The sequence below is a fragment of the Rhea pennata genome, chromosome 8 (assembly GCF_028389875.1).
Source record: "Rhea pennata isolate bPtePen1 chromosome 8, bPtePen1.pri, whole genome shotgun sequence".
NCBI lineage: Eukaryota > Metazoa > Chordata > Aves > Rheiformes > Rheidae > Rhea > Rhea pennata.
The window spans coordinates 15,402,115-15,414,162 of NC_084670.1; the positions used below are offsets into that span (position 1 = coordinate 15,402,115).

At 41.0% G+C, this 12,048-nt stretch overlaps 1 protein-coding gene across 8 annotated transcripts in view; it reads left to right on the forward strand.

Moving 5' to 3' along the window:
* Positions 1–12,048, forward strand: part of ADGRL2 (adhesion G protein-coupled receptor L2) — a 379,725-nt gene that overhangs the window by 219,962 nt on the left and 147,715 nt on the right. The window contains exon 1 of one of the 8 annotated variants that reach the window (XM_062581955.1): positions 6,585–6,640. The exons of the other annotated variants lie outside the window; for them this stretch is intronic. The gene's annotated coding sequence lies outside the window, so the exon portion shown is untranslated. Of the gene's footprint in view, positions 1–6,584; positions 6,641–12,048 lie in introns of those variants that run through there. 8 annotated transcript variants of the gene reach the window in all.

Here is a 12,048-nt window from a genome sequence, read left to right on the forward strand (position 1 = left end):
CTCAGGCATCTAAATCTTTATGGGTTTGCAGAGCAGTGCAGATAAATGTGAATACCTCCAAAAGTCTTGCTTATGTTTTGATTATACAGTCAAGAACATGGATTTTAATAGTATGTAGTATGCTTATATTAGACTCTTAGGTAAAGAGAGAAAAGGCTTCATGTATTCATACTTGGAAGTGGAATAGTTCTCTTTTGAATGCTCCATGCCTTGTTCATCTTTTTTTCATCACCTTTCATTTTGTGGCAGACTCTCAACGTGACAGAGCAGCCAGCTGCTCTAGTTAAAAGCACTCTCTGGTGGATGTAAGTTCTAGATCTGCACCTGAAGTTTGTTATACAGCTCATAGAAAGTAGGGGCATTCAGCACAGGCGTCCAGGCCTTCTCCCACTCAGTTCCACATGTTCCCACGCTGTTATATGAAACAGTCGGGTAACAGGAGGTGAGGAAGGTGTGAGAATATGCGGCGATCTCCAGACATGCCAGTCTGAGAGCAGGGGCACCCCTCTGCCTGCAAAGTCGTGACAGAAAGAGATACTGAGATTTAGCAAAGTCACAGCAAATTCTACATAGAGAGCTATGTGAGGGGGGGAGGAGAAGAAGCTCCCTACCTGCCAGGCAAAACTACATTTATTTTAAATAGAAAAATCTATTTAATTTCTTACTATTCTCTTGGGCCTTGCTTCTTTGCTTAAAAAAAAAAAAAACATTATTTGCAGCCCAAATGCAGAAGTAATGCCTACGCAGATATAACAGTTGGAGAAAAGGGAACCTAGAAATGTGCAAAACTATTTGGAGAATTGGGATCGCATAGCCATCTCTCTTCCCCCAAAAACTCAGCACTGTAGCTCTTTTCCTGGTATCATCATTTCAGCTTCTGTACTGAGCTGTTCATGTGATAACAGGGAATTGTACTCGTCATTTTTTTAAATGTGTTCTGCTACATGAATCCTAACAGCTCAATCTTGAAAACTCTTTGGCCTTCATAAATGCCTGTGGATTTAGACTACAATTTTTTTCCACCAACAAACACCCATAAACACCCACAGCAAGGAACATCCTTCCACAATAGCACAGAGCTCCATTGCTCCCCCAAATTTGCTTTTCAGAGAGTGGAGAAACAACTACAGTGTCTTAGCATGAACATAAAACAACCTGCATCTAAATTCACTGGTAAAAATCTTACTGATCTTTTATAAGGGATTAATGTGATACAAAAATCCTGTATCAAAATACATAGTTAGTATAGAATAGGCATGCTTTTGTTTCATAGCTGCATTCTCTCTGAACAAAGTTGTTTCTAATATTACTTAATTAAACAAAATTAAATTAATTTTTGTCTTAGAAGCAAGAAACAACAGCCTTGTTGAATAAAATGATCTTCATTTTCTTGAAGCTATTTAAATTAGAAACATGAGTTTCTACAGTTGGAAAAAAAATCCATGGTTAAAATGTTTGAAGCCCATCAATCTCTTTAACCACACAGCTAATGTGTTCCTTCTGTTTTCTTTGAATGAAATCACCATGAGTGGTTAGATGTTGATTTAACATAAAACAAATGGAAATGGGTGTTTCTTTAGTTATGTATAGAATTTATTTTAAAAAACAATTAGCAAGTGTTAGGAGTGAGTCAATGATTTTGCTATTTCTTAAATAATAATATAGATTACGAGTCATTAAAATTGATTAGTGAAGTAAACTATGTATAATGCAAATTCATATTACATTTATTTGTTAGGAACAGCTGCAGAATTCTCTTATTTTATTGATGGGCTTCATTATTTCCCAGGTGACAGTAAAATCAATTACTTAGTTTAAAACACTAGTAATAGTCAAGATATATTTCCAAAGTCTTAAGACAATACATTAGATATTTCCTATTATGGGTTATATCATACATACTTTATTTATATTAATTTGTTTGCAAAATTAATTGGAGCTTTCCCTGACTGAAACAATCAAAATCTGGCCTGTTCAGTTTTCTGTTGAAATGGTGAAATCATGTAATGGTTTGTTATTTTTCCATGTGCCAAATTAGACCATGTCTTTACATTATGCCAGTTTTAGGTTGATGCTACTGTACTGCACATATTTAATCTCTCCTGTCAGTCTTTGCTTATATTGCATCTAATTATATGTTCATTGATACATTATTCACAGGAGTGTGTACATATAGGGGGAAATGTCACTTGCTAATATTTAAAGTTCAATCATTTCATAAAACTCCCATAGTAAAAAAGTAGGTTGCATAAAATCCATGTAAACCTTTTCTCATGGGGGAACTGACGCTCAGGGCAATATAAAAATTATTTATCAAGATATTAAAACATTTTAAATTAATCTTTTTCAAGAATAGGCAAATGTAAGCTGCAGTTCTACAGCAAAAAAGCTCTAGTGGGGTCGACATGATTGTATTGCAGACATCATAATTTGGCTAATTTTTGCCATAAGTTAAATCATCTTTTTCAGATGCACCTTCTCCAAGTGCACAGCTGACAGTTAAATCTTTTCCAGTTGTTACTGTCATACATGTAGCCCCTAGAAACACTAACTGATACACAGTTCTTCTGATTATTTCAAAAATCACTCTGAATTTGCTTTTAGTTTTTCATGGAAATGATCCAGTGGGGTTGTCAAAGTAATCAGAGAGAAAGACACAAAGAGCATATAGCTTAACATGAAACATTACAAAGCCTGACGTTAGTGAAATAGATAAACATATTAACAAATGATTTTGCTAGGATTATAAAATCTCTTATCAAGGTAGCTATTTTGCAATGTTGTAATGAAACAAGATTTAAAGAAAACCTACTTGTCTATATTTACTTGTGGAGTCCATGTGGAGTGAGGTACATATTTTTGGAGGACTACAACAAAAAGCAAATAGTAAGCAGTCTTTATGGTGAAAGAAATTTGATTTGTCACAATTCCTGTGTATCTTAATATTCAAATCTGGCAAAAAATTTGAGTAAGATATGAAGAATTGAATTCAAGTATGCTATGGGTCTGTGTGTGCAAGTTTTCTGTTTTAAAGAGACAGATGACGATTCATATGCAGTAAAATGAATTGCTTGAATAATAATATTTTACTTGCCAAAACAATATACTCTTCTGCAAGGTATTGTTATATTTTAATCAGGATTTAATGAGAATTAATGGAGGGGTGTGGTTTCAAAACAAAAGCTGAAAGGTCTCTATGTGCATTTTTACCAATTGTTAAAACTCAGTTTTACAGCTCAGAGTTGTAAAACTCTTATCTCTGCATGTAGAGAGAAATATGATTCCTGAAGCTCTTGATGAAAAGGGGGAAAACAGACTGCAATCCTGCAGTTGAATCCGTGTGAGTGAATCTCCTTCCACTTCTGCACTCATTGAGGAAAAGGCCTATTCTGCAGTTCTTTTCTTTTCTGGGGGAAGGGGGTAAAAATCTTACTGAAACCTGTATAAGGTATGCTCCAAATAGAAGAATTCCTCTCTCTCACTTCCTCTCAGAGGAAAACTGCCAAGTCCACATAATTCTTGTTATACTCTTGACTGTTTTCTGGCTAAATCCTGCTCTCAGCAACTGAGGAAAAGGCTGCTAGTTCAGGGCTACCACTGTTTATCTGCAGTTACACTTATTTGGCAAAAAGTTGAATATGAGTGTTAAAGATACGTAGTAAAACTATGGTAAAATTTTATCTAAATGATTATTTATACTTTACATTTCTATGACCCTCTTTGTAAGAATGTCTCCATAACAGATGCATCCAATCCTCCCAGTGAAAATCAGTTTCTAATAAAATACATTAAAATGACTTTATGATCTATTTCCATTAGAATACATAAGGGTTATTTAAGGTTCTATAATGATATTTATAAGTGAATTTTCAGCAGAAAAGGGCAATCAGCTATACTGGGAATACACAACGTACTTAAAAATATGAAATAAAAATTGGGAACCTGCTTTTTTTGCTACATTTGCCACTCACGGCAACTCATACTTTTTAGTTTTAACTATACAGTAAGGACAAAACTATCACAAAACCACATGATCTTCTGCCCTCCCCTGCTGAGTTTGGTTTCGAGGTGGTTTGCAGATTTAGCACAGCTGGTAGTGGCCTCAGGAAGGCCGACTCCTGAGTATAAGAAGATGCCTCCTTTAGCCCAGAGAACTTGGGGCTGTTCTTGGTGCTTTCTCTGCAGGTGCTGAGGAAGGTCAGCATGGTGAGGGCCATGTTTTAGATACTGATCCCTGCGATTGCTGCTAGCATTGTTGAAGGTTTGAAATTGTTTTGAGCCATTTGCCAGTTCTATCATTCTTACTACTTCATGTGGCAAGGTTTTAATGATTTGGTTTCCTTTTAAATGCGTCATGCTTCACATATATGTGTCATTTTTTTCTAAACAGTAACACTAATTGCATAGGTATGCAGAGAAGTTGAAATAATTAAGTTAAAAATAAATCATTACCATTAACAAAGGTAATGATCCTGATTTCTTGGTGTGGTGTGGGTGTTTTAAGCTGAACTGTCAATAGGCTTTGGACCTAAAAGAGTTTTACAAGCCCTGAGTGGTCCTGCCATGTGCCAGTGATTCTGTGGGTAGATTCAATTGAGAGGACTTTTATTCCACTGTTGCAGCCAGAAGAGGGAGGGAGGGCCAAAAGTAAGGGAGAAATTACTGGGCCAGGTTTGTGCTGCTTTGATCTTTGGCTGTACCTCTGTTTCCCCCTATGGCCATCGCAGCCTTGCACTAATTTAGAGCAGCCCTTGCGGAGAAGTGACCGGATGGGAAGGTCCGGAGGGGAAGGTGCGCGGGAGCTCGGGGTTGCCTTCCCCCGCAGCCCTCGGGCCTGGGGTCCCTCCCAGGGCCTGTCCATGCCGTGCTCTTGCACAAACAAGCACTTGCTAACGCCCAGCTGCTTCTCCCTGACCTTGAGAGCCAGAAATTTTTCATGTTGCACATCCGGAAAGGTCAGAACAGAGCCTCAGCATTTTGCATCAGGAGAGAGAGAGGGGGAAAAAAAAACTCGTTTTTAAGATAGGACTTTTGGAAGGAATGCAACAGCGCTACTAGACTGCATTTTGTATCTGAGAACATGAATGAGTCAACTTAGTATCCTTTAAATCGCTTCCAAGTGTTGTTTACCCTGTCCTGACATGTTTTCCCCAATGTATCGCTGTGCTTTGGCGTGCTGTCTCTGACGGCTGCGGCCGGTAACGCGAGGAGATGCGCTCGTCGCGCAGGAGCAGCGCAGTTCCACCGCGAGGGAAGGAAGGGGACGGGCCGAAAGAGCCCGGGGGGCCGCCAGACCCGCGCCTCGCCGCCCCGCTCGGGCCGGCGCGTTGTTTTTCGGTGCAGCCAGGTGCGGGGGAGGGAGGCGGCCCGGCGCCGGCGGCGCAGCCCCCCGCAGCAGCGCAGGCCGCGCCGCGCAAGTTTCGGGGCGCGGGAGGCCGCGCGGGGGGCGGCGGGGCCGGCGCGGCCGGGAGGCCCCAGCCGAGCAGGGCCGCGGCGGCTCCGCGGGCGGCCGCGGCGCTGCGCGCCCCCCTCCCCCGGCAGCAGCGGCCGCGGGGAGCCGCGCGGGCGGAGCGAGGCAGGCGGTGGCGGCGGCGCGGAGACGCTGCTGCTGCAGCTTCACGTTTTGTGGTGCGCGGCCGCTCTTTTTTTTTTTTTTTTTTTTTTTTTTATTATTTGCCTTAAATCTCCCCTCCTCCCCCCATGCTGGGGCTGGAAGAAAGGGCGGGGGGAGAGGGGAAAAGGGAAAAGCAGGAAGGGAGAGATTTTTGTCCTTCGCTGGTGCTGCGCTACGCGATAATATGTTTATATGATTAGCTGAGCCCAGGGGTGGGGAGCGGCGACAGAGGGGGTGGAGATTGGAGGAGGAGGCGGGTGGAGGTGACTCCAGTTCAGAGCCAGCGGAGAGTCTGTGTCAGGACTTCGCAATCCCCAGTCACACACGGAGAGGTGCATGAGCAAGGAGGAGGTTGCAATACAATTCATTGGGATTTTTTTTTCTCGTGTGTATGTATTGCGTTTTTTCCATTGCTGTGTGCGTTACTAGCTCAGCGCCTGGTTCCAGATCTCCAGTCGATCACGGGGCAGCAGCATCGAGAGGAAGAGGAGAAATTTGAGGAGGGGCTGTACCAGTATCATGCCAGAGGCCAGAATGTCATCCAGGGAGATGTAAATTAGGTCGATGCGAACGACAGAGACACAGAGGAGGGGGGCTTTCATTGTAAAAATTTTGAGTTGTTCCCCGCTACTCCTGCTGCTGGCATCGCCTTGATTTCCCTTCTCGTGATCGTTGCATAAAAAGGACTCCAGAGGCTGGACACATACACTGCGCGCTGCACCCCTCGTCCCTCCGATTTGTGTTTTATTTTTATTTTTTTTAATTTAATTTGATATTCTGGCGTGCGAGAGGGGAGCCTGGCGATATCATACATTTCGTGCGGAGCGGAGTGCTGGAAACTGCAGGAAAATGTTGACTTAACCCTAGAAAAAGCCTGCCGGCTGGCTGCGCGGAGGAGAAGCCGCCGTCCGCCGAGCCGCAGCGCGCCGAGCCGCAGCGCCGGCCGCCCCGCGCTCCCGCTCCCGCCGCCGGCGCGCTCTCCGCGGGCGCGGCCGCGCCGCCCGCCGCACGGACCCCGGCATCGAGGTAAGCCCCGCTCGGCGCAGCTACGCGCCGCCGGTTCCTCCCCGCGGGAAGCACTGACTTGGGGCTCTGCCCTGCATGCCGCTGCCCCCGCAGGGCGCGGGACCCTGCGCGGGGCGCGCACAGCCCGCGCAGCGGCGCGCCGGGTGTGTGTGTGGGGGGTGGGGGGGGCGGCAAGGACCCGCCGCTCGGGCCGGAGCAGCAGCAGGAGGAAAGGGAGGGGGTGAGGAGGAGGAGGAGGAGGAGGAGGGCGGCCGGGCGCGGAGCCCTCGCCTGCCTCCCCCCGGCGCGGCCGCAGCGGCGGAGGCTGCCGCGGGGGCCCGCGGAGGCGGCCGCGGCCCCGGCGGCGCTCGGCGCGCTGCACAACGGGGAAAGTTGCCGCCGTTTAGTAAATAATTACCTGTTGCGGGCTTATTTCTGTGAGTCGGCCGAGCGCCCAGCGCGGGCGTGCGCAGGGCAGGAGGCTTTCGGCGGGGAATAAATTGCCCTTTGTCGGTCGCGGAGCGAGAAAACCCATCTCTTTTATTATTATTTATGTTTATTTTCACATGTAGAAAACTGGGGCCATCTGGAGACAGAAAACAGAGTGTGGCAGGAGGCACCGCTGCTGCGCCTGGCTCTAAAAATAACATCGTGCCGGTAGCCTGGCGAGCGCCGCCGGGCTCGGCCGGAGCGCGGAGCGCGGCTGGCGCTCAGGTGCGCAGGCTGCGCGCGGCGGGAGGCGCCCCGCGGAACCGGCGCGCTCGTGCTTGCTCGCCGCCGCCGCGCTCGGCCCCTCCTTTTGTTGCTTGCCGCTGAAAGAGGTGCCATTTCGCATCATTCTGCCCAAATTGTTGGAATTAATGCAAGTGTGAATTCTTAGCGTTTGAAGGAGGGGATTAGCATATCAAAGGTTTCTTAGCCCCAGCTCAATTGAGAAAACTTCAGCTTGCCTTCCATTTGCTTCCAAGCAGAGGCCCAAAGGGCAGTGGGAATTGTAAAGGGGTAAAATGGGGAGGTGGATTTGGGTTATGTTTCTGAACTTTCGCTGTTTTGCAATTATGTGAGTGAAAAGCAAGGTCCGCTCACTGCAGAGCCCTTGCAAGCGCTCAGACAATTATATTCTATTGATTAATGGTTTGTTCCAAGCAAAAAAGTGACCTTTTATGACAGCCACTATTGCATGGTTTCTGATGTCTCCTCTCTGCTAGTGGGGCTTAGAAAACCTTTTCTGCTGGACTCATGCTTTGGATATGGCCTACACAATATTGCACTAGGGGCCTGAATAGAAAAGACCTTCTAATTACTTCAGAAAACAAATGGAAATCTTGTAATAAAAAGCTCTCCATTCCAGCACACATTGTTTCCATTTGAAACAAACATGCTTTTCTCCTTAATGGGTAGACTAGGATAATAGATGTTTTTATGGAGAGTTTTAAAAGAAGTTTGATGACCACCAGCCATATGTTTCCCTCTTTACCTTTTATCCTAAAAAAAGGTGAAAATGTATATTCCTTGTAATTTCATTTATTTAGCTGTATGGAATTTACTAGGATAACTTCACTTGCAATTACTATTGCCCTATAATGAATAATTTAGAAATAAATGTGGCATGTCTGCTGGTCTGTTGTTAGTGCAAAATATTGGTCACGTTTTAAGTTCTTTTACATAACTGTAAATACTTGCACAGTCTTTTTATTCATTTGTTACTGTTTCCTTGCATCTGAAAGATGTGGCTCGGCCTACCCTTTATTATCTTCGCAAATCAATATTCATAGTCTAGCAAACCAAAAGCCAAGCAAAACCCAGTTATCTGTCAATAAGTTGGGACCTTTTCCAGGGACAAGATGCTTCTTAGGGACTGTATTCTAGTTGCTGTCTCTGGCAAAAAGAAAAACTTCCTATACCCCAAACCTTTTAGTCGAATTATATAAATATTGAAATGTGTATTTTGTGTTTTGAAAAAGTGCATTTAAGTACACGATGCGTAGGCGTGTGGTTTTTTTGGTCTTTTTGGTTCTCCATTTGATAGTTTTTGTCGTTTTTTGTTTTGTTTTAACATGGGGATGAAACGCTTTTATTGTTGGATGTCTTCACTCACACTGCACTATTGCTTCCGTTTAGTAAAGAAACTGAGTATATATGGAGTAACGCCCCCCCCCCGCAGTTAATTAAGTAATTAATACAAATTTCTGATAAATGGATATGAATAATTGGGTATTTTGTAGATAGATGTATTTAGTGGTCCTAGAATTCTGTGTCATTACTTTGAAGTAATTTTGAGCAGTTTGTTTACCTAATGCCTTCAGCTGTCTGAAGCAGTACCTTTTGGTGGTGTAAAAGGAGCATTGATGTAATTGCCATTATCACACTTAAGTTGCTGTTAACTAGTCTGCTTTGAATGCACAGCGCTATAAAGAAAGCGCATTATCCTTTGGAGCTATTACGGATAATCTAAAAATTGTCTTGAAAATGTTGCACTTTAGTTTATGACGGCAGCCCCAAATTCGACAAATCTCTAAAGGTAAAAAAAAAAAAAAAAAAAAAAAAAAAAAAAAAAGCGAAAGGAGATTTTCAACATTCAGATGATAAAATTGGACCACTTAGAGAAAAATTAATGTGCTGCAGCAGCACTTCAGCTGCCATTTTCAATCACTGTGGGTTACTATGTGTTGGCAACAGCAAAAAAATGTAGACACTCGGATAGCTTTGGGAGCTGGTGGTTGGGGGAATCAGGATACTGAATCATGTGGGGTAGAACAAACCAATTACTTCAGGTTTTGACTTGAGAATTTCCAGTAAACGTTTTTTCTGGCTTTTGGCTCCCCTGCTCATTAATAGACCAACATCAAAGCAGGCAACCAAACTTCCAAATGTTATAAAAACTAATGTAAAGATACAGATCTCACATGTAGTCTTGCAAGTCTTAATTTAAGACAAGCAGTTGGAGTTTTTATTGCTGCAATTTTCACAATCAGCAGAGACATTAACACCAGGCTTCTGGGTGTTTCCCTCCTTAAAGTGAGCAAGAGGAGAGCTTAAAAAAAAAAAAAAAAAAAAAAAGTTTGCTTGGTTAGTCCTTATTTGATCACTTCAGAAGCTTTCTCCATGTTTTATTTATCTCACTGCTTTTAATGCTTAAAGTCAGGAAAGGGGGTTACTCTGGGAGGAATTCTAGTCTCTAGTAAGGAAGCGTCTTATTAAAATTTAAATAAACAAGGTAGTATAGTCTTAGAAGTGTGTAGTTTTTATGGTTAGTATTAGGTATTAAATGATTATTATTATTACTGAAAATATAAAATGTAGAAGTGATTAATATTAAACTTTTAAAATCTTATTTTCAGATAAAGAATAGTACAGTCATGAATTACAGTTTTTTTTTTTAAAGCTATGTAGCTTTCTCATGTGTTAGAAAGGTAAGTCTGCAGTTAGGCAAAATACTTGTCAAAGTTGTATTGTCAATATATTATTATATAATGTATCATGAATTCATACAGATAGCTCTTTATATTGGAGGGATATTGTTATATGATATTTAGAAAAGAGTAAAAAAATAAAGTTTTTCTGAAATCTGGCCTAAAAAATTAATATAGTTCCAAGCCCTTGCTCATGCTATGTCCACTGAAGATGTTGATGTGCATATATGAATATATATTTTAGTACAGTTTTTGTTGAGAATAGCACCATACCTAATAAAAAAACAACTTTACAAATAATCACACGAAGATATTTTTATGTTAAAAATTGCTTATGTCCTCTCTGCATTTCCTTTGAGGAATATATTTGAAGGAGTGCTAATACAAGAACTTGGAGAAGCGATTTATGATTTTACCAGGTGAAGTGCAAAATAAGAAGTTAAACCACGTCTGGTGTATAATTGAAATCATATTCTTGCCTAGGTAGACAAGCAGTCAGTTATAAAGCAACATACTTTAGAGCACAGGTTAGTAAAATTTATCATCAGGCATGCTGCTTAGAGATGTCATGTTAAACAGAACTCTTCTGAAGCATTTTGTACTAGTGATGCTATGTTTGTGATGTACAAAAGTGGTTTGAAATTGCAAGAAATTCAGCTTTTTAAGTATTTATGTGCAGCTTTAAAACTTAAAAGCTATATTTTTTCTTTTTCTTTTTTTTAAAAAACCTTCAAATTTAAGCAAGTAAGATTTAAATGTTCACAGTTGTAATTTGATGTCAGGGAAACCGGAAAAACAAAAAGCTATTTTAAGGCCATTCTTAATTTTTGTAGCAATCATGTTTAATATTTAAATAGTTTTCAAACTTAGATGCTTGTAGTTTCCAACAGTTCTTAAAATAAAAGTAGTAGGTGGCTCTGTTGGAATGAATATTTTGTAACTTGTGATGTAATATGAATATATACATTTTTTAAAAAAACTTTCATTTTTATTCTATAACTATGATACCATTCTTTTACCTGTTCTTCCTTTTAAAAGATGAAAGATGACAGGCTTAAAGCCCCTTTCAAAAGTTGAATTTTTTTGAGTTCCTATTTTTTCGACCAGTAATGTAAGAGATATGTTTATACAGCTTAGGCTTGTTTACTACGAGCGATTTAATTATAGAGATACACTTATATAATGAATATTAAGCTCTTATAACATTTTTTAGATACAAACTGGTAGCTTAATATCAGAAATTTATTCTTTTTTTTTTTTTTAAAAAAAAAAGGAATAAAGTTCTCATTCAAATTGGGAATTGTAGCATCACCAGGTTATGAATAACTATATGAAGTGAGTATTTTATGGGTTTTAGAAAAAAATACAATCTGCATATGTCACGATTTTCTCCTTCGATTTTTTCATAAGGTATTGTTACAATGATTCAACTTACGCTAGTCTGTTATTTACCAAAATTATTTAGAAAGGTGTAGTAATCAAAGCATTGCAGACTGAAGCAAACACAATGCTTAACACCTGCAGACAGAGTGCAGTCTCCAGCAAAACTCTATTGATTGTTATTCTAGCATAAAGCAAGCTTAAATACAGTTAATCACAATAAAAATTTGATTTTATGAAGTACTGTACTTCGTATTTGTGGACTATTCTGTGTCATCTGCTTGTAAGGAAGGTCCCATCACACCTCTATAAATTTGTTCAATTACCAGAACAGCTATGAGAACGGGGGAAAAAATCAATTTACCCTGAAAAGCACCAGATATAAGATTATCTTAGGAACTTGCCAGCAGTGTCTAAATTGCTTAATATTATCAAAAGTTGATGTATTTCATATACAGTAAGAAGAATATTGACTGTTCTACATGTCCAGGTCTACTATTTGGCTGCTTCTTTATAAGGTGTGAGCATGTCTATTCCTGCTACAGCAGTTACAGATAAAGTATCTAACAATAACTTTATAAAATAGGTGGAATAATACCATTCACTGGAGAAATAATATTTACTTGAGATAAGTGA